The sequence below is a fragment of the Pristiophorus japonicus genome, chromosome 2 (assembly GCF_044704955.1).
Source record: "Pristiophorus japonicus isolate sPriJap1 chromosome 2, sPriJap1.hap1, whole genome shotgun sequence".
NCBI lineage: Eukaryota > Metazoa > Chordata > Chondrichthyes > Pristiophoridae > Pristiophorus > Pristiophorus japonicus.
Genome location: NC_091978.1, coordinates 27,619,370 through 27,642,705, shown reverse-complemented (window position 1 = coordinate 27,642,705; position 23,336 = coordinate 27,619,370).

Sequence of the window (23,336 nt, the reverse complement as noted above, 5' to 3'; positions counted from 1 at the left end):
GGCTTGTTTAGTATTTGGGGACCGGTCATGGGTCTCTCTTCGTTGTGCTTGGTGCCTGCATGCCTGGCAGGCCATTATGCCCCATGTTATTGCTAAAATCAATTGTATCCCGACCAGTATGTGTGAAATTATTCGAATCCAAGGATGGATGTTCACATTTATTCCCCAGTCCCAGACCTTTCTCCACCAACTCTGACTTTGTAAGTCTACATCGATATCTTCTTCCAGTACTTTGATTTTAGTTTGCAGTTGGTGGTAGAGCTTTACGGATTGACCCACTCTGAGCCTCAATTCTCATAATACTTCGGTTAGATGTGGGATAGGGACCTGATCTGGCTCGTCATAATCCTGCAAATGATCGTGGAGCTGATCGGTTACATCAATAACTTCGGGCTTCCGGCGCCTAACCTGGGTGATATGCACTTGCCCGATCGTGACAGGTCGTAGTGGCATAAAGCAAAAGTTTGGCTGTGGTATAGGGCACTGCAGGTCATTATACTGGTATGAACGCTCTGTGGTAGAGACGCAGTATCTTCCCTTCCCTCCGTAGCCTGCCCTCGCGAAGTGCATGTGTGCGGGCACTATTTCTAGTACACACCCGTCGGTTCGGTTAAACCCGCACTCGTCTAGCTCACCTCGGCCTACCGGGTGAGGGCATACTGTGATCTCCCCCCTTTTCTTGCATTCTGTTAGGGAAATCCTGGTAAGTATGTTGTTTCGACGAACGGCGGAGGTGGTGGTCAGATAGTAACGTATGGAGACATTTCCCCGTATTACTCCGATATTCTCTAGTTGGTACAGGGGGAACGGCCCTGAGTCCGGCATGGCTATGGGGATCATCAGGACTATCCCTATCCCAGTAGTCCTACCCATCTGGCAATCTGGAATTGCTGGGTCTACTTGGGTCAGTCCCTTCAGAGTACAATTATCCAGTGTCCCCCTCTGATTAGCCAACTGAGCTAAATGTGAACTGTCTATCCAATCGGGTACTTCCCCGCGTTGGATCTGATCGAGATTGTGGTGGATCTGTCCCACCATCCACAGACCATAAGCGTGACAGAGTTGCCCCTGTCTTTGCTTTCCTGTATCTTCTTTTTCTCGATCAATGAGGTGGTTGATAGTTTTGGCGTGAGCCTCCAAGACTGAGATGCCATCCAACTGGATTTCAGCACCCTCCTTTCCTAGGTTGGCTTGGTCTTCCTGGTTTTGCTCCACCCTTTCTAATAACACCTTCATCACCCCTCTAAGCTGTCCCACCCTCTCGTTTAACCCTTGTATATCTATCGAGTTTACTACGGAGATCCCTGTATTGAAACCGGTAGCAACATCATTAACTATTCTCCTCTTTATCCTGGGGGCTGACCCCTGTCCTCAGAATCTACTGGCACCCATTGCATCGGCAGCCTGCTGCATTACAACTTTACTTAATACATTGTACATTTTCCTTGACTGTTCCGTACAGTATTCCGGCATCTGGATGCCTGAAATATTGATCAGGACAGGCACAATTTCATGTTTAACATTATCATACAATAATTCCCCTTCGTTGTACATTACAATCCCATTTTCTGGTCCCTTAGTAGTTATGGGACAAGGCAGTTCCTCGGGCAATGTAGTGTCCCGTACGGGGCGTGATGTCGGTGAAGGGGAGAAGCACCCATACAATGATATTGCAGCCGCCCCCACCTCCCCGTAGTACCCACACAGCCCCACTCCCTTTTTGCGGATGACTGATTGCTGGGACTGTCCCGGAAGCGCGCAAATTATGCCGAAAGTACATTCATCGGGCCCTTTGACATCCCTCCGTTTAATCCAGCTGCTCCTTATACCCATGGAGCACTGCACACATACCCGGTCCTTATTCGGATTTACTTGTAACCATGCATTAAAATAAGTCCTGTCCTTGCTCCAATCTTTAGTCACTGGGACACATACTCCGTCCGTCAAATTGAATAAAACTCCATAGTTCATGTGATTGTTTATTTCCAGCGTGCTTTGCTGTCCGTCGGTGTTGTCCAGGGTACATGCATGTCGCAGGGCTATCCATATTACTAGTAGCGCCGTTCGTATTCCCATTCTGGTAGGTATTATCTGTAATTTTAAACAGACGGCCTGGTCGTCACCAGGGGTTAGGTTTTGCTCTCCGAGTATCCCTGTCACCCTGCGAAATCAGAAGCACAAGGCTATAATCGAACCATTTCGAGTTGAATCTGTGGGGCGTGCGCCCGTGTCTTTACCCACTTAAATATTACCCAAACTCCTATTATGACCAAGGCCAAAGCTATTCCTCCGAACATCGTTGTCTGCTTTACCATTAGGTTGGGTTTGTGGACTACACCTACCCACCGTGGGGTACATTGGCTCTATTGCCATAGGTGATGGTGCTATGGCTGCGCACTGCACTATCCGTCTAGTCCCGTTATCTCTTCCAGCCTGTTTATCTTAGTTTTTAACTCTTCAATTTGTTTTATTGAGTATCTATTTCTTTATTGTATCAGGCAAGTATTATTACATAAGCTAGTTCTGTTTTTATTTTTGTTTCCTCTGTTAGGTGAGTCTTTTTTTTTTCTATTAAGAATGTTCAGTATCAAATGGCTGTCAATAGAAAGGGTTAACTCCTTTCCAGGTTTGTAAGAAGACCTGATGTCATTACGTGACTTCACGTAATCATCTGAAAAAAAAGTCTTTGTGCCTTCAAACTTGCTTAGAAATTAGGAATCCGTTAAAACTCCAATGTTTTCTTAACTTCTAATTCAAGTACTTGCCAAAGAAATCTTTTTTTTTAATTGATATAAAACGAGACCACACATTTTTAATAGCAATATTGTTTACTGAAATTCAATTTTTTTTAAATTTCTCTCTTTCTCCTCATTATCTTCAAAACCCTCCTGCTTGTTTAGACTGTTCGGGACTTTTCTTGATAAACACTGTCCATTTTGGAAATCTTTTCAAACTGCATTGAAACTTTCTCATAATGTAAAATTCGAATCCATGTAGAGTGTTTTTTACCTCTTCCAATTTTTTTTTCTTCTAATTAAACCAATATCTTTTTCACAGCAAACATCAACTAGTATTTAGTAAGTTATGTCTTTTTCCATCATAAACACATTTTTTTTTCAGCACTTATTTAGTCCGTTACATCTTTTTTTTTCTTTCTTCAAATTAGGTTTTGTATTTTACACGGAGGGTTCGTAACTCCATAAAGTTGTTAATTTAAAATCATTTGTTTACTTTCAAAGTGGCGTCTTTATCTTTTTCTTTTTCTCCATAACTGGAATGGAGTCCAGCTTTGAGGGTTTGAGGGCTGCTTTTCGTTATCTCAAAATTTTCCAAAAGTTCCTTTTACACCTTCGCAGATAATTCGCCACTCGCCCAGGAGTTTGACCTGATCAGATTTAATTTTATCTTTTACTTTTTTGAATCCACCTCAGTATTTTCTGTGCCTTCTCTGAATATCTCAAAATCCCAATTCAAACGTTGTAATTTCAATCTTTATTTAAAACCTTTATTTTTGATTTGAGCTAGAAGCTTTCTTAAAAGGCATTCTTTGTCTCATTCCGAGACTAAATTTATGACTTTCAATCCAATGTAATCAATCATTGCATGTTTTCTTTCGACAAGTAAATTCTTTTTTTTTAACCACCGGGACCATGTATTTTTTATCTTTTGCTCAACAAACCTATCCTTTGTACATTTCCTAGCTCCGTAACTTATCATCAGAATCATCCGAATAAATCCACACCTGCGTTTCTAACTTAAATGTCTTAAAACTTCCCACATACAGGACAACATTACAAAGGGTTAAAAAAGACTTTCACTCTGTTTCTAAAATAAACAGACACTTGCATTCCTCTTCCAACCAGGCTTTCGGAACATGAAAACATAAAAAATTCATTCCGCAGTCAAAAATCACACAGGCACTTCTCATTTAAAACAGACGTTCACAAAAGTCTCTCTTCTTTCCTATTGTTTTGGCCGGCTCTTTTCCTCTTCCATACTTCACTTAAGACAATCACCGTCAGTTTATTTTTATTGATTAACTTCCTATGCTAATTTACATGGGCTCGCAGTATCAAGACCACAGCCTTTTTTTTCTTTTTGACTTTCCGTTCCTTCTCCCGCTATTCCCGTTGGGCTGCTGGCAGGTCCTGAGTATCCCACCCTGCTCTAATCATTTTCTCGATTAGTTTCTTTTGCTTTTCCGCCAGATGGCGGGTAATGGACCCTTCTGATCCCCACTTGAGTTTACTTGCTTTCATGGCCATTCCTGGGTAGGACTAGAACCGTTAGGAATCTACTCTGAGGTTTGCCTTTTACCTCGCACAACTTGTAGTAGACCATCTCTGGGCTGCTGTCAGGTCACAAGTCTGCTGTTACACAAACTTATACAATTCTTAAAACGCGTTTAAGCAATTCCCGCAGCGCTCTACGTATCCTTAATGACTACCTACCACCGCTCTGCCTGTTGGTCCGACCCTGTTCACAGGTTTGGATTCCGTTAGCCGCTGTACACCACTTGGTTCTACCCCGGGGTAGATTTCAAATTACTCTGCTGGGTCCGGAAGATGTTTTTCAGTATCACGATCCCACGGTCTAAGTGTGTTCCCTACGCCTACTTGGTTCCTGGCCGTCACGTGGGACAAAAGTCCTCTAAATTCAGGCTCAGATATTGGACCGTCTCCTCGTGTCGATCAACCAGTTTCCACCTTCCGCACCCTTTATAATTAAAAATCGTTTTTTATACTCACCCGGGTTTTTCCAAGGGCGTCCAGCGACTCCTGGAAATCCTGCCGACTACGCCACTGTTAGTGTTAGTGTTTATCAGAAGAATCACTCAACACTCAGAGTTGGTTCCAATTCCAGTGCAGCCTTTATTAACGCTCAGCGGGGAGGAAGCCTCAGGAATGGATCGAGGCTTCTCTCCGACGAACAAAGAAACTCATCGATATTTATATGTTTTACAATAGTTCTTTACTACAGTTACATCAGCCCATTTCAGCTGGATACTATCCAATCATACTGATTATAGATTCAATTAGACCAATAGATAGAGTTAGTCTCTAAACGTAAAGTGGCTCATGTGTTGTCAAGAGATGTGTTGCTAAGGGGTGTGTTGCTAGGAATTACTCATGTATCTTGTAACATTGTCCAGGCCCCTTTATCTTGGGTGCTGTCTTTGGGTAGCCTCCTTATTAGAGTTACATATTCGGTTCTTGTCAGCTCGGGCTGATTCATGCCCTCGTTATGTGATCTAGGCCCCCCTTATCTCTATTTCTCGGGGCTCTGCTGTGTGTAGTTATAATGGTTTGTTATAGTTATCTTGTATCCAAGGCATTCCTGGCAGTGGGCCTCACAGGGTTATTGCTCGGTCAGCCTCAGTCAATAGTTCACAGCTTGACTACCTGATTTCCCATCATGCCTGGGCAGCCATTTTATGTGTGGCCACTTTAAACTTATATGAGTTTAGATATATTCAGCAGGTGCCTAATGCCTATTGTTTTGATATATTCAGCAGGTGCCTAATGCCTACAACAATTCCCTCCTTTCGGTAAAGGGACTTGTCCTAGTCCCCCTTTGACTGACCGCCCTAAACTTGTTAGTTTTTGTGCACGGCCCGGTACTCCCTGCCTCAACGTGCTGGCCAGCCATGCGGTTTCAGGAGTCCCGGTTGCTTAAATCAAATTGACAAAGGCCAAATCCTCCTGCCCCTTTATTCGACAGGCTTGTTTAGTATCCGGGGACTGGTCATGGGTCCCTCTTCGTTGTGCGTGGTGCCTGCATGCCTGGCAGGCCATTATGCCCCATGTTACTGCTAAGATCAATTGTATCCCGACCAGTATGTGTGAAATTATTCGAATCCAAGGATGGATGTTCACATTTATTCCCCAGTCCCAGACCTTTCTCCACCAACTCTGACTTTGTAAGTCTACATCGATATCTTCTTCCAGTACTTTGATTTTAGTTTGCAGTTGGTGGTAGAGCTTTACGGATTGACCCACTCTGAGCCTCAATTCTCATAATACTTCGGTTAGATGTGGGATAGGGACCTGATCTGGCTCGTCATAATCCTGCAAATGATCGTGGAGCTGATCGGTTACATCAATAACTTCGGGCTTCCGGCGCCTAACCTGGGTGATATGCACTTGCCCGATCGTGACAGGTCGTAGTGGCATAAAGCAAAAGTTTGGCTGTGGTATAGGGCACTGCAGGTCATTATACTGGTATGAACGCTCTGTGGTAGAGACGCAGTATCTTCCCTTCCCTCCGTAGCCTGCCCTCGCGAAGTGCATGTGTGCGGGCACTATTTCTAGTACACACCCGTCGGTTCGGTTAAACCCGCACTCGTCTAGCTCACCTCGGCCTACCGGGTGAGGGCATACTGTGATCTCCCCCCTTTTCTTGCATTCTGTAGGGGTAATCCCGGTAAGTATGTTGTTTCGATGAATGGCGGAGGTGGTGGTCAGATAGTAACGTATGGAGACATTTTCCCGTATTACTTCCATATTCTCTAGTTGGTACAGGGGGAACGGCCCTGAGTCCAGCATGGCTTTGGGGATCATCAGGACTATCCCTATCCCAGTAGTCCTACCCATCTGGCAATCTGGAATTGCTGGGTCTACTCGGGTCAGTCCCTTCAGAGTACAATTATCCAGTGTCCCCCTCTGATTAGCCAACTGAGCTAAATGTGAACTGTCTATCCAATCGGGTACTTCCCCGCATTGGATCTGATCGAGATTGTGGTGGATCTGTCCCACCATCCACAGACCATAAGCGTGACAGAGTTGCCCCTGTCTTTGCTTTCCTGTATCTTCTTTTTCTCGATCAATGAGGTGGTTGATAGTTTTGGCGTGAGCCTCCAAGACTGAGATGCCATCCAACTGGATTTCGGCACCCTCCTTTCCTAGGTTGGCTTGGTCTTCCTGGTTTTGCTCCACCCTTTCTAATAACCCCTTCATCACCCCTCTAAGCTGTTCCACCCTCTCGTTTAACCCTTGTATATCTATCGAGTTTACTACGGAGATCCCTGTATTGAAACCGGTAGCAACATCATTAACTATTCCCCTCTTTATCCTGGGGGCTGACCCCTGTCCTCGGAATCTACTGGCACTCATTGCATCGGCAGCCTGCTGCATTACAACTTTACTTAATACATTGTACATTTTCCTTGACTGTTCCGTACAGTATTCCGGCATCTGGATGCCTGAAATATTGATCAGGACAGGCACAATTTCATGTTTAACATTATCATACATTAGATATATTCAGCAGGTGCCTAATGCCTAGTGTTTTGATATATTCAGCAGGTGCCTAATGCCTACAACAGTATATGTGGGCTCCCTGCACCCACTACGTCTGAAGGTGTGGAGTGCTCTGGCTGGCACACGGTGACATGTTGCAGGAAGGCTCATGGACCCAGGGAGAGGGCTACAGCTTCTCGGATCTGGCAATGGGAGGTCCTGGTGGAGGAGGTCCAAAGGAGGTGGGATGACCGTTGCCCAGAGGGAGGATGGATGCCTGTCTCTCTCCTTCAGCAATTGTTGCTGCTCTGCCTGACCTCATGTCCTCCTTCCATTCCTCATCCAGACCAAGGGGTCCCCGAGCAAGATGCCCGTGACCAAGCACTCCCTTTCTGGTGGTGACTCCCATAAGATGTCCCATAAGAAGGAGTAGCACAGCACTTTCACTTTTTAGGTGAAGTCCTCGGAGAATTTCAAGAATAAATGGTGCTCGAGTGCTGGTGAAGTCTTGATGAAGTGTCCCAGATAGTCTCCTGATGTGTTTCAGAGGTCCTCTTCACTGCTCCAACAGCAATTAACATGAAATGCTGAGTATCCCTTTAAGTAGTGCTTGAAATCGATATCAATGCCGCATTTACTCCCAAACATCTGGTCGCTGAGAGCGCATTAATCGAAAAGCTAGCCACCAAAGTGCCACGTAACCTCTTTAATGAGTGCTATCTGGAATTTAAAGTGGCAATCAGCTGTTTAACAAGGCTGGCCTCAAGTATTTGGCCTCGTCTGCGCTTCAACTCCTTTACCAAGATGGCGTCTTGTGCTAAACATAAGAACATAAGAAATAGGAGCTGGAGTAGGCCATTTGGCCCCTCGAGCCTGCTCCACCATTCAACAATATCATGGTTGATTTTTCTACCTTAACTTCACCTTCCTGCACTATCCCCATATATCTTAATTCCCTTCATTGACCAAAATCTATCGATTTCTGTCTTGAATATAAACGACTGAGCATCCACAGCTCTCTCGGGTAGAGAATTCCAAAGACACACCACCCTCTGAGTGAAGAAACTTCTCCTCATCTCAGTCCTAAATGCCCGACCCCTTATTCTGAGACTGTGACCCCGTGTTCTCGATTCCCCAGCCAGGGGAAACATCTTCACAACATTAACTTTGTCAAGCCCCTTAAGAATTTTACACACGAGCTAAACTGGTGTTTTAGCTTAAGACCCCACCTCAGAGGTTCTCTTTGTGCCTAAAGTATTTGGTGAAAAGCACCCCCAGGGTAGTAGGTGACACTGTAGTCGTGGTAATTTTGAATGATTGGAAATGCCAGCCATTGCCCACTTTACGTTGCTGCGTCATTGTCAGGAGAGGTGCAGTTGAGGACAGGAAGTGTCCAGATAAATAACGTTGGAACTTAATGTAAGTATTAAAATGTGGACTGGGATGTAATGCAAATCAATTCCTGTTAATGCAAGTGTATTATATATATTTTATTTTCTGCTACCAACTGGTTACCCGTGAGCCTTGGTGCTGCATCTTTTTTTTGTCACCGGCACAATTTCTGTCACTAATGGTTTTCCCAATGAGCAACACCTACCTGATCTTTTGGAGGAAGAAGATGCGGAACAATAAGGCGATGGCCAGCAGGTAAGGCCGCACCAGAGCTGTAGTTCGCTGTCTCCACCAGTACGCTCGCTGCCTTCCGTGAGAGGTGGGCGCCGGAGGGACTGGAGTGCATCATCACCCCGGCAACCAAATTTTAATTTGATTTTAATGTCTAAAACTTAATTTGTTTAAGTTGTCGGTTTCAGTGCCTCCCCCCCCCCCTCTTTTAGCCAGGGGGCACTTGTATAATTTGTGTGTTAGTGCCCTCAAAAAAAAAACCAAAAGACCCCAAAAAACAAGGGGGCACTTGAAAAGTTTTTGGAGTGTGCCTCCCCCTTTAATCAGGGGTCATCTCATTACTGATTACAACTTAAAATAGTTGTAGAGCTGTTGGGGTGTCCTTGGAGATGGAGCACGCGGTGTCCACTGGTACTCTCGCGTCCTTCCGTGATAGGTGGGCGCCAGAGGGACTGAAGTGCATCATCACCCCCGGCAACCAAATTTGAATTTGAATTTAATGGTTAAAGTTTAATTTGTTTTCATTTACTGGTTTCAGTGCCCCCTCACCCTTTTAGCCAGGGGGCACTTGTATAATTTGTGTTTTGTTTCACTCAAAAATCCCCCCCAAAAAATCAAAAGAACAAGGGGGCACCAGAAAAGTTTTTTGGAGTGTGTCTCCCCCGCTTTAATCAGAGGGCACTTGATTATTGATACAACTCAAAATAGTTGTAGTGCAGTGACTGCATTTATTGAACTCCCTTAAACCAGGGGTACAGAAGCTTAACGGTTATGTTACTGTACTGGTAACCTAGGAAAGCCTGGACTAATGATCCACAGGGATGTGAGTTCAAATCCCACCACAGCAGCTGGAGAATTTAAATTCAGTTAATGAAGTAAAAAGCAAGTATCAGCATTGGTGACCGTGAAACTACTGGATTGTTGTAAAAACCCATCTGGTTCACTGAAGTCCTATAGAGAAGGAAATAAGCTGCCCTTACCTGTTCTGGCCTATATGTGACTCCAGACCCACAGCAATGTGGTTGACTCTTAATGACCCTCTGAGGTTCATCATCATCATAGGCAGTCCCTCAAAATCGAGGAAGACTTGCTTCCACTCTAAAAGTGAGTTCTCAGGTGACTGAACAGTCCAATGTGGGAATTACAGTTTCTGTCATAGGTGGGACAGACCAGTTGAAGGAAAGGGTGGGTGGTACTAGTTTGCCGCACGCTCCTTCCGCTGCCTGTGCTTGTTTTCTGCACGTTCTCGGTGACGAGACTCGAGGTACTCAGTGCCCTCCCAGCTGCTCTTCCTCCACTTAGGGCAGTCTTGGGCCAGGGATTCCCAGGTGTCCGTGGGGATGTTGCACCTTATCAAAGAGAGTTTGAGGGTGTCCTTTGAGATTCAAGAAGGCAGCTCACCACCATCTTCTCTCGGGCAATTAGGGATGAGCAATAACTGCCAGCCATGCCAGATATGAACAGTGACGGACAGGAAAAGACCCTCTGGTCCATCCAGCCTGCCCTGCACAATTGTGATACCTTGTGCATCACAATATATACACTCCACCCCACCCAAAAACTACATGATCTCCTTGGAGAGGTGAAAAATCAGGAAAATCCAGGCCAATTAGGGAAATAAAATCTGAAATATTCCTCTCCGACCCTCTTCGACAATCCAAACGAGTCCAGGAGATCACTCTGGCACACTGAGGTGCACATATCTTATTTCAGTTTAGGATTGTAAATTTATGTTTATTTAGCGCCTTTCAAAATCTCAGGCTGGCCCAAAGCACTTTCTTTTTCTTCTTAGGCAGTCCCTCAGAGTCAAGTATGACTTGCTTCCAACTAAAAATGAGTTCTCAGTTGACTGATGAGTCCAATGGGGGACTGACAGTCTCTGTCACAGGTGGAGCTTTACTGAAGTACTTCTGAAGTGTAGTCACTGTTGTAATGAGAATGGTAGCATAGTGATAATCATACTGGACTAGTAATCCAGAGGCCTGGACTAATAATCCGAACATAAGGGTTCAAGGCTCCCACAGCAGCTTGGGAGTTTAAATTTAGTTAACTAAGGAAATCTGCCATCTTTACCCAGTCTGGCCTATAGATGACTCCAGACCCACAGCAATGTGGTTGACTCTTAAATGCCCTCTGAAATGGCCTAGCAAGCCACTAAGTTGTCAAGACGGTGGCTCACCACCACCTTCTCAAGGGCAAATTGGGATGGGCAATAAATGCAGGGTTGCCTTAAAAATATCCCAATAATAGTTTATCAAGGGGTTATAGTGAGGGGGGAAACTTAAAACAATCCCTAACACTAAAGAAAAAGTACTTGGTGAAATAACGGGACTAAAGGTGGACAAGTCCCCTGGACCTGATGGCTTAAAAGAAGTGACTGCAGAGATAGTAGATGTATTGGTTGCAATCTACCAAAATTTTCTGGATTCTGGAGAGATCCCAGTGGATTGGAAAACTGCAAATGTGACGCCCCTATTTCAAAAAGGAGGGCGACAGAAAGCAGGGATCTATAGACCAGTTAGCCTAACTTCTGTCGTTGGGAAAATGCTGGAGTCCATTATTAAGGAAGCAGTTGTGGGACATTTGGAAATGCATAATACAGGTCAAGCAGAGTCAGCATGGTTTTATGAAAAGGAAATTATGGTTGAGAAATCTGAGAAATTTGAGGATGCAATGAGCCGGGTGGATAAAGGGGGAACCAGTGGATGTGATGTATTTGGTTTTCCAGAAGGCATTCGATAAGGTGCCATATAAAAGGTTACTGCACAAAATAAGAACTCACTGGATTGGAGGTAATATATTAGCATAGATAGAGGATTAGCTAACAAACAGAAAACAGGGAGTCGGGATAAATGGGTCATTTTCCAGTTGGCAAACAGTAACTAGTGGGGTGCCACAGGGATTGGTGCTGAGGCCTCAACTATTTACAATTTATATTAATGACTTGGATGAAGAGACCGAGTGTAAATGTAGCCCAGTTTGCTGATGATACAAAGATGGGTGAGAAAGCAAGTTGTGAGGAGGACACAAAGAATCTGCAAAGGGATATCGATGGGCTAAGTGAGTGGGCAAACATTTGGCAGATTGAGTATAATGTGAGACAGTGTGAGGTTATCGACTTTGGCAGGAAAAATAAAAAAGCAAATTATTATTGAAATGGAGAAAGATTACAAAATGCTGCAGTACAGAGGGACCTGAGGGTCCTTGTGTATGAAACACAAAGGCCCCAAACTTGGTGCACTCGTTGCCTGCTGCCGCCGAGTTTTTTGGGTGGTCTCCCCTCGGTGCCAGTTTTCTCTAGGACTCCCGCCGGCAGGAGGGGAGGACCGCTGGGACCCGCCCTCTGACGTCCGCTAGCGTGCACGGCGCGTAAGTGTCCTCCCGCCCGCCGAGCTGCCTGATTTCTCCGTACGTGAGTCAGCGGCAGCGGGGGGGAAGGACCACTGCATGGAGACAGGTCTAACCCCAACGGTAAGTATGAAGACCTGCAAAAAAAGTTAGTAAGTTTTTTTTTTTAACAGTGATTCAGGTGGATGGGGTCTCCTGAAGGTATTCCAGTAGTTTTTTTTTTGTGTAAATTTTTATTTTTATCTGCTTCCCCGCTCCCTGTTGTAAGATTTCTCAATCTCTGGCATTAAATTGACTGCGAGACTGGTTCTTTTAAAACAATTCGGAACAGTTTATTAAACACACACTCATGCACATTTATCAGCAGGCGTCAGATACTAGTTACAACAGGTACAATGTTACAATAATGATTTATAAAAAGGTATACATCACTTTCCTCTGACTGGCTGGCTGAGCACACGGCCCTGCTGTTTCGGCTGGTCTTCAGCAGGAGGTCTGCGTGTGCTCAGGAGAGAAGGAGAAGAGAGAGAAAAACCTTTGGCTTGAGTTCTTATACCTCTCAAAGCCATTGTTCCTCAGAAAGCCCCAGGATTGGATCTCGGTTCCAGGGCAGTTCCTTATTGGCTCTCCTCACCCATGTGTCTGTCTGGAGGCATTCCTTGATTAGGTTAATGGCTTTCCAATTAACAAAACACACAAACACCAGGCTGGAGGTCTGTGAGCTTCCATTTTGAATCTTTCAAAACTGTCCTTTCGTATAGTCTACACTCTCAACATTGATACATACACAGAATCAATTTTATGACTGAACACTTTTATTCTTACACTGGGCCCGACTCGATCCACGGCGGCACTTTGACGAGGATTGCATTTGCCACCGAGATTGGGAGCTCCCGCCCGCTGCCGCCCAGCTTCAGGGCACAAGTCATTTTTTTGCCACCGGGCGATCGTTTTGCGGAATCTCCCTGCCAAAGTATCATCAGGTCCCTTGGCGGTCACCTGGGCGGAACTTGGGTGAGCCTTAGCTTTGACCAAATTCGGGCCCAAAAAGTTAGTATGCAGGTACAGCAAGTAATCAGGAAGGCAATTGGAATGTTGGCCTTTATTGTCAGGCGGGGTGGGTGGAGTATAAAAGCAGAGAAGTCCTGTTACAGCTGTACAGGGTATTGGTGAGACCACACCTAAAGTACTGCTTACAGTTTTGGTCTCCCTACTTAAGGAGGGATTTACTTGCTTTGGAGGCAGTTCAGAGAAGGTTCACTGGGTTGATTCCTAAGATGAAGAGGTTGACTTATGAAGAAAGGTTGAGCAGGTTGGGCCTATACTCACTGAAGTTTAGAAGAATGTGAGGTGATCTTATTGAAACATATAAGATATTGAGGGATCTCGACAAGGTAGATGCAGAGAGGATATTTCCACTCATAGGGGAAACTAAAACTCGGGGACATAGTCTTAGAATAAGGGGCCGCCCATTTAGAACTGAGATGAGGAGGAATTTCTTCTCTCAGAAGGTTGTAAATCTGTGGAATTCTCTGCCCCAGAGAGCTGTGGAGGCTGAGTCATTGAATATATTTAAAGCGGAGATCGACAGATTTTTGAGCGATAAGGGAATAAAGGGTTATGGGGAGTGGACGGGGAAGTGGAGCTGAGTCCATGATCAGATCAGCCATGATCTTATTGAATGGCGGAGCAGGCTCGAGGGACTAATGACCTACTCCTGTTCCTATTTCTTATGTTCTTATGTTTCCAATGGTGCCCACATCCTGTGACGGACTGAATGAATATTAAAACAAATTAATAAATTAACGTATACAGAAACTCCTACTTCAAGAGGAAGCTTGGGCAGCAGACCAGATGGCACAACCAAGGTATCTGACTGCCCGATTAGTCACAGTGCTGGATGCTTTCTTGAAAGCACCTCAATCACAGTGTCTCATGCTTCCAGAATTATGCTTGCCAGAGGTACTTTCATTCCCTTCGCTTTGCCTGCCACTTATTAACCCTCTTCACCTTAAGGCATGTCAAAGGCTGGCAATGGGATGAAATGTCTTATGAGCCTTCACTACGGCTATATGGGATTATCTTCTCCTGCCCTGACCCTTCTCTTTAATTGTCTGCGTCCCTTTAAATTTCACCTACATGCAGTTTTTCACTCCAGCCTATATTGTGCTCTCTGCACATGTCCAAATCTGACCTGATAATATGCATCAATAAAGCAATAAGCTGACCGCACAGAATTTGGTATATCCTTTGAGTCAGAGGAATACCCAACATCAAACCATTCATATAAAAGTTTCACCCATATTGTTGGACTTGTACTATACAGGACATCCCCTTCAGTCCTTAGAAAGGCTCAGAGACCAGAGATACGTTGACATTAGAAATGTATTGAATATATGCTTGACTGCAAGCAAGCAGATACAACTATTATACTCACATGTAGGATATCCATTGGGGACAGAGAACTTCTCCTATAAAGAACTTCCATTTATATGAGTACCTTTCACAACTTCACAACCTCCCAAATGGCTTTACAGCTAATTAAGTAAGTTTGAAGTGTAGTCACTGATTTAATGTAAGAAACGCGGCAGCCAATTTGCGCACAGCAAGCTCCCACAAACAGCAAATTGATAATGACCAGATAATCTTTTTTTTAGTGATGCTAATTGAGGAATCATTATTGGCCAGGACACCCTAGAGAATTCCCCTGCTGTTCTTCGAAATAGTGCCATGGGATCTTTTACATCCACCTGCGAGGGCTGACAGGGCCTCCGACAGTACAACACTCCCTCAGTACTGCATTGGGAATGTCAACCTAGACTTTTGTGCTCAAGTCTCTGGAGTGGGACTTTGTACCCACAACCTTATGGCTCAGAGGTGAGGTGCTACCCACTGAGCCACAGCTGAAAATGGTTCTTAGCTTTGAGTAATAGAGAATGCACAACTCCATCCCATATTTATATCTTGCAATAAAACATACTTTGTCTTATTTTGATTTAAACTAGTTCTGTCCAGATCTATCATATGACCTTTTAGCACAAGAGTGCTAGCTGATGTGTCGTGCTCCTGTTCTTCTAAATTTATCAAGCCTGAGTACTTTTCCATCACACATTAACCCCAACACTGCCAAAGCACTGTAATCTCCGTCTATTCTTCTGGGAAATTTGCCAGCTTTTCAGTTAATCACATGCACTGTAAGATTCCAAATATTCGTGGAAAACCCCCAATGTTTGGATTCACTGAAAAGAAAATTCGATTTGGGCCTATTAAACAGAAAGTTTGGGATCCTAAAATGCATATGGAAGACATCTACGAGTCTTAACCAAGTTCGGGATTTTAAAAGGCATGTTTGGGCCTGTGGGGAAAAGCTGCAGAAACAGAGGGATGGGATCAACCTTTACCGTTAGAATTTGGATATTGTAACTAATCAGTTTGTCTGGGGGAGCTGTTTAACGATAGTCAGGCTCCCAGAAAACATTAGCATTTAAACAATCGACCACGGAAACATAGAAAATGAAACATAGAAAATAGGTGCAGGAGTAGGCCATTCGGCCCTTCTAGCTGCACCGCCTTTCAATGAGTTCATGGCTGAACATTCAACTTCAGTACCCCATTCCTGCTTTCTCGCCATACCCCTTGATCCCCCTAGTAGTAAGGACCTCATCTAACTCCTTTTTGAATATATTTAGTGAATTGGCCTCAACAACTTTCTGTGGTAGAGAATTCCACAGGTTCACCACTCTCTGGGTGAAGAAGTTCCTCCACATCTCAGTCCTAAATGGCTTACCCCTTATCCTTAGACTGTGACCTCTGGTTCTGGACTTCCCCAACATTGGGAACATTCTTCCTGCATCTAACCTGTCTAACCCCGTCAGAATTTTAAATGTTTCTATGAGGTCCCCTCTCATTCTTCTGAACTCCAGTGAATACAAGCCCAGTTGATCCAGTCTTTCTTAATAGGTCAGTCCTGCCAACCCGGGAATCAGTCTGGTGAACCTTCGCTGCATTCCCTCAATAGCAAGAATGTCCTTCCTCAGGTTAGGAGACCAAAACTGTACACAATACTCCAGGTGTGGCCTCACCAATGACATGTACAACTGTAGCAACACCTCCCTGCCCCTGTACTCAAATCCCCTTGCTATGAAGGCCAACATGCCATTTGCTTTCTTAACCGCCTGCTGCACCTGCATGCCAACCTTCAATGACTGAAGTACCACGACACCCAGGTCTCTTTGCACCTCCCCTTTTCCTAATCTGTCACCATTCAGATAATAGTCTGTCTCTCTGTTTTTACCACCAAAGTGGATAACCTCACATTTATCCACATTATACTTCATCTGCCAAGCATTTGCCCACTCACCTAACCTATCCAAGTTGCTCTGCAGCCTCACAGCATCCTCCTCGCAGCTCACACTGCCACCCAACTTAGTGTCATCCGCACATTTGGAGATACTACATTTAATCCCCTCATCTAAATCATTAATGTACAGTGTAAACAGCTGGGGCCCCAGCACAGAACCTTGCGGTACCCCACTAATCACTGCCTGCCATTCTGAAAAGTACCCATTTACTCCTACTCTTTGCTTCCTGTCTGACAACCAGTTCTCAATCCATGTCAGCACACTACCCCTAATCCCATGTGCTCTAACTTTGCACATCAATCTCTTGTGTGGGACCTTGTCGAACGCCTTCTGAAAGTCCAAATATACCACATCAACTGGTTCTCCCTTGTCCACTCTACTGGAAACATCCTCAAAAAATTCCAGAAGATTTGTCAAGCATGATTTCCCTTTCACAAATCCATGCTGACTTGGACCTATCATGTCACCTCTTTCCAAATGCACTGCTATGACATCCTTAATAATTGATTCCATCATTTTACCCACTACTGATGTCAGGCTGACCGGTCTATAATTCCCTGTTTTCTCTCTCCCTCCTTTTTAAAAAGTGGGGTTACATTGGCTACCCTCCACTCTATAGGAACTGATCCAGAGTCAATGGAATGTTGGAAAATGACTGTCAATGCATCTGCTATTTCCAAGGCCACCTCCTTTAGTACTCTGGGATGCAGTCCATCAGGCCCTGGGGATGTATCGGCCTTCAATCCCATCAATTTCCCCAACACAATTTCCCGGCTAATAAGGATTTCCCTCAGTTCCTCCTCCTTACTAGACCCCCCGACCCCTTTTATAACCGGAAGGTTGTTTGTGTCCTCCTTCGTGAATACCGAACCAAAGTACTTGTTCAATTGGTCCGCCATTTCTTTGTTCCCCGTTATGACTTCCCCTGATTCTGACTGCAGGGGACCTACGTTTGTCTTTACTAACCATTTTCTCTTTACATATCTATAGAAAGTTTTGCAATCTGTCTTAATGTTCCCTGCAAGCTTCTTCTCATACTTCATTTTCTCTGCCCTAATCAAACCCTTTGTCCTCCTCTGCTGAGTTCTAAATTTCTCCCAGTCCCCAGGTTCGCTGCTATTTCTGGCCAATTTGTATGCCACTTCCTTGGCTTTAATACTATCCCTGATTTCCCTTGATAGCCACGGTTGAGCCACCTTCCCTTTTTTATTTTTATGCCAGACAGGAATGTACAATTGTTGTAGTTCATCCATGCGGTCTCTAAATGTCTGCCATTGCTCATCCACAGTCAACCCCTTAAGTATCATTCGCCAATCCATCCCAGCCAAATAACGCCTCATACCTTCAAAGTTAGCCTTCTTTAAGTTCTGGACCATGGTCTCTGAATTAACTGTTTCATTCTCCATCCTAATGCAGAATTCCACCATATTATGGTCACTCTTCCCCAAGGGGCCTCGCACAACGAGATTGCTAATTAATCCTCTCTCATTACATAACACCCAGTCAAAGATGGCCTCCCCCCTAGTTGGTTCCTCGACATATTGGTCTAAAAAACCATCCCTTATGCACTCCAGGAAATCCTCCTCCACCGTATTGCTTCCAGTTTGGTTAGCCCAATCTATGTGCATATTAAAGTCACCCATTATAACTGCTGCACCTTTATTGCATGCACCCCTAATTTCCTGTTTGATGCCCTCCCGAACATCACTACTACTGTTTGGAGGTCTGTACACAACTCCCACTAACGTTTTTTGCCCTTTTGTGTTCTGTAGCTCTACCCATATAGATTCCACATCATCCAAGCTAATGTCCTTCCGAACTATTGCCTTAATCTCCTCCTTAACCAGCAATGCTACCCCACCTCCTTTTCCTTTTATTCTATCCTTCCTGAATGTTGAATACCCCTGGGTGTTGAGTTCCCAGCCCTGATCATCCTGGAGCCACGTCTCCGTAATCCCAATCACATCATATTTGTTAACATCTATTTGCACAGTTAATTCATCCACCTTATTGCGGATACTCCTTGCATTAAGACACAAAGCCTTTCAGCTTGTTTTTTTAACACCCTCTGTCCTTTTAGAATTTTGCTGTACAATGGCCCTTTTTGTTCTTTGCCTTGGGTTTCTCTGCCCTCCACTTTTCCTCATCTCCTTTCTGTCTTTTGCTTTTGCCTCCTTTTTGTTTCCTTCTATCTCCCTGCATTGGTTTCCATCCCCCTGCCATATTAGTTTAACTCCTCCCCAACAGCACTAGCAAACACTCCTCCGAGGACATTGGTTCCGATTCTGCCCAGATGCAGACCGTCCGGATTGTACTGGTCCCACCTCCCCCAGAACTAGTTCCAATGCCCCAGGAATTTGAATCCCTCCCTGCTGCACCATTGCTCAAGCCACGTATTCATCTGAGCTATCCTGCGATTCCTACTCTGACTAGCACGTGGCACTGGTAGCAATCCTGAGATTACTACTTTTGAGGTCCTACTTTTTAATTTAGCTCCTAGCTCCTTAAATTCATTTCGTAGGACCTCATCCCTTTTTTTACCTATATCGTTGGTACCAACGTGCACCATGACAACTGGCTGTTTTCCCTCCCTTTTTAGAATATCCTGCACCCGCTCTGAGACATCCTTGACCCTTGCACCAGGGAGGCAACATACCATCCTGGAGTCTCGGTTGCGGCCGCAGAAACGCCTATCTATTCCCCTTACAATTGAATCCCTATCACTATTGCTCCCCCACTCTTTTTCCTGCCCTCCTGTGCAACAGAGCCAGCCACGGTGCCATGAACTTGGCTGCTGCTGCCCTCTCCTGATGAGTCATCCCCCTCAACAGTACTCAAAGCAGTGTGTCTGTTTTGCAGTGGGATGACCACAGGGGACCCCTGCACTACCTTCCTTGCACTACTCTTCCTGCTGGTCTTCCATTCCCTCGCTGGCTGTGGACCCTTTTCCTGCGGTAAGACCAACTCGCTCCACGTGCTACTCATGTCATTCTCAGCATCGTGGATGCTCCAGAATCCACCCTCAGCTCCAACTCCGCAATGCGGACCGTCAGGAGCCGGAGGTGGACACACTTCCCGCACATGTAGTCGTCAGGGACACTGGTGTTGTCCCCGAGTTCCCACATGGTACAGGAGGAGCATATCACGTGACCGAGCTGTCCTGCCATGACTTAACCCTTAGATACACTTAAATTGGCGACAACAATGTTAAAAGTTACTGACTAATAAAGAAAAAGAAAAACTACTCACCAATCAGCAGCCAATCACTTACCATGTTGGCTGTGACGTCACCTTTTGATTTCTTTCTACTTCTTTTTTGCCTTTTTTGCCTTCTCTCTCAGCTGGAGCTGCACCGGTATGCCTCTCTTGACTCCCGAAGAAACATTATCCACCCCACCCACAGGACCCAAATATTCCCAACACCTTTTCGACATGCATAGAAATATCTGGCTCAGCCCAGACTTCCCAAAGCCAAAGCAGTGCTATTACAATGGACAAGAGCTCGTCAGCTCATAAATAAGGAGTACCGCGATCCCAAAGTCTATCAACGCCAGATTAAAACATTCAATCAAGTTTCAGTTAGCTGGCCCGCCAAAACTTAATCAAAGAAGACGACTTTAAATCAATGGGCAGCAAAACTTTAACAAAAGAAACGTTAGATTTGGCACGAAGATTAAGCAGCCTCTCAGAGTATAACTGAGGGCCTATCGTACCAAAAGGAAGAACTATTTTTCTGACCAGCATCTCGCAACAACAAGATCAAGATCGAGAGCACATGGTGAGAAAACATAGGAAGAAACATCGTGACATCGGAGGAAGAATTTCAAAAAAACAATCAGTGGACCATCAATACCATTGGTGCCTCGACTATCCAGCAGGTAAAAATTACCTAAAGAACTTAAAACCCTATTGATAACAAAGGAAATTGGGTACTCATCAGAGAAAAATCTTAACCGCGTCTAACCGCATCAGCGAACTCACCCCAATTGGCTTCAATACGCAGCAGAGGTCTTCTACCACATCCGGGATACGGCAAGGCAAACCGGCTATAACCAAAGAACCCCGAATCTGCGAAACAACCCTAGCTGTCAAAGGAAGGATCTGGTGAGCAGATCCCTGGAGCCCTAGAGTTTGACCTAGTTCGAGAGTAAGTGGGAGGTGGGGGGTATTTCTGTTGTGTAAAGTATTCCCCATTGTTTAGAACATTTTTGTAAGATTTTACAGTTTTATTGGAGTGTATTTCTGTTATTTGCTTTCTTGAATAAAACCAAAACCTTCTTTGTACAAAACAGTTGTCTGCTGTACTTTATCATACCCTGATTAATAAATCCAAGGTCGAGAACCAGGGAGTGGGAGCGACTCGAAACCGCTCTGGTCAGGAAGACAAGCTGACAGACCCACCACCCCCTACACGCTAACTATTCCATGGTGCTCTTTACATCTGTCAAGTTGTCTATTTTACATTTCCATACACATATACATATCATAGGCTAACATGTCAGGACATTCTCCCTTTTCATATCTGGGAGCTGACTCGGAACCCTTTGCCCTTATTTATTCTGTGGATGACTTTTAATCCGAGACATTTGCCAAGGTGGGATTTGAGATGATGACCGTTGGGTTGTTAGTTGAGCACCATAACCATCATACTACCCGATATGTGCTACTCTATCAGCAGCATGCATTCAGAACATCGGCTCTATTATGCCTTTAGAACTGCCGCCATCCCAGCTAATGCACAATAGAATGGGAATGGAACATTGGAAATTCTTGGCCGTATGGTTCATTATAAGAACATAAGAACATAAGACATAGGAGCTGGAGTAGGCCATTTAGCCCCTCGAGCCTGCTCCGCCATTTAATATGATCATAGCTGATCTTCTACCTCAACATTTTCCTGCACTATTCCTATATCCCTTGATTCCCTTAATATCTAAAAAATCTATCGGTCTCTGTCTTGAAACATAGAAACATAGAAACATAGAAAATAGGTGCAGGAGCAGGCCATTCAGCCCTTCTAGCCTGCACCGCCATTCAATGAGTTCATGGCTGAACATGAAACTTCAGTACCCCCTTCCTGCTTTTTCGCCATACCCCTTGATCCCCCGAGTAGTAAGGACTTCATCTAACTCCCTTTTGAATATATTTAGTGAATTGGCCTCAACTACTTTCTGTGGTAGAGAATTCCACAGGTTCACCACTCTCTGGGTGAAGAAGTTTCTCCTCATCTCGGTCCTAAATGGCTTACCCCTTATCCTCAGACTGTGACCCCTGGTTCTGGACTTCCCCAACATTGGGAACATTCTTTCTGCATCTAACCTGTCTAAACCCGTCAGAATTTTAAACGTTTCCATGAGGTCCCCTCTCATTCTTCTGAACTCCAGTGAATACAATCCCAATTGATCCAATCTTTCTTGATAGGTCAGTCCCGCCATCCCGGGAATCAGTCTGGTGAACCTTCGCTGCACTCCCTCAATAGCAAGAATGTCCTTCCTCAAGTTAGGAGACCAAAACTGTACACAATACTCCAGGTGTGGCCTCACCAAGGCCCTGTACAACTGTAGCAACACCTCCCTGCCCCTGTATTCAAATCCCCTCGCTATGAAGGCCAACATGCCATTTGCTTTCTTAACCGCCTGCTGTACCTGCATGCCAACCTTCAATGACTGATGTACCATGACACCCAGGTCTCGTTGCACCTTCCCTTTTCCTAATCTGTCACCATTCAGATAATAGTCTGTCTCTCTGTTTTTACCACCAAAGTGGATAACCTCACATTTATCCACATTATACTTCATCTGCCATGCATTTGCCCACTCACCTAACCTATCCAAGTCACTCTGCAGCCTAATAGCATCCTCCTCGCAGCTCACACTGCCACCCAACTTAGTATCATCCGCAAATTTGGAGATACTGCATTTAATCCCCTCGTCTAAATCATTAATGTACAATGTAAACAGCTGGGGCCCCAGCACAGAACCTTGCGGCACTCCACTAGTCACTGCCTGCCATTCTGAAAAGTACCCGTTTACTCCTACTCTTTGCTTCCTGTCTGACAACCAGTTCTCAATCCACGTCAGCACACTACCCCCAATCCCATGTGCTTTAACTTTGCACATTAATCTCTTGTGTGGGACCTTGTCGAAAGCCTTCTGAAAGTCCAAATATACCACATCAACTGGTTCTCCTTTGTCCACTTTACTGGAAACATCCTCAAAAAATTCCAGAAGATTTGTCAAGCATGATTTCCCTTTCACAAATCCATGCTGACTTGGACCTATCATGTCACCATTTTCCAGATACACTGCTATGACATCCTTAATAATTGATTCCATCATTTTACCCACTACTGAGGTCAGGCTGACCGGTCTATAATTCCCTGTTTTCTCTCTCCCTCCTTTTTTAAAAAGTGGGGTTACATTGGCTACCCTCCACTCCATAGGAACTGATCCAGAGTCAATGGAATGTTGGAAAATGACTGTCAATGCATCCGCTATTTCCAAGGCCACCTCCTTAAGTACTCTAGGATGCAGTCCATCAGGCCCTGGGGATTTATCGGCCTTCAATCCCATCAATTTCCCCAACACAATTTCCCGACTAATAAAGATTTCCCTCAGTTCCTCTTCCTTACTAGACCCTCTGACCCCTTTTATATACTCAACGACTAAGCATCCACAGCCCTCTGGGGTAGAGAATTCCAAGGATTCACCACCCACTGAGTGAAGACATTTCTCCTCATCTCAGTCCTAAATGGCCGACCCTTTAT